Raw genomic sequence first — 465 nt, 5'->3', positions numbered from 1 at the left:
GAAAGGAAGTCCCGCCGCCCCGGAAGCCCCGCCGCCCCGACAGGAAGTTCCGCCCCGGGCTCGCCTCCCGGTTGCCCGGGCCGCGCCTGATTGACAGGGATGCTGCAGTCCGTGGGGTCGCACAGAGTCGGACACGCCTGGGCCGAACCGGACGCCCGCGGAAGCCTGACTCTGACTGGTCGCGCCGTCCGCCCGCCTCCTTCCCAGGTCCTGCCTGGGGGACCGCGAGGTCCCAGCCGGACCCGGGGGGAGCGCGCGGCGGGGACTGCCCCGCGCCACAGCGGCAGGTCATGGAGGTCCGCCCTGGGGGGCTCCGGCCCGTCCGGACTGAGCGCTCCGGGCCGGTGACCGTGCCGAGTGACGGCCCCAGGGGACCCTCGGGGTGCCCCCCAGTTCTGCGTGAAGCAGGACTAGCTTTGTTGGGGTCTGGCCCTTGACTGTCCTTTCCCCAGCGCGCACAGGAAA

This window comes from Ovis aries, chromosome 3 (assembly GCF_016772045.2).
Source record: "Ovis aries strain OAR_USU_Benz2616 breed Rambouillet chromosome 3, ARS-UI_Ramb_v3.0, whole genome shotgun sequence".
Taxonomy (NCBI): Eukaryota; Metazoa; Chordata; class Mammalia; order Artiodactyla; family Bovidae; genus Ovis; species Ovis aries.
The sequence above is the reverse complement of the archived record's forward strand: the minus strand, read 5'-3'. Positions refer to the sequence as shown.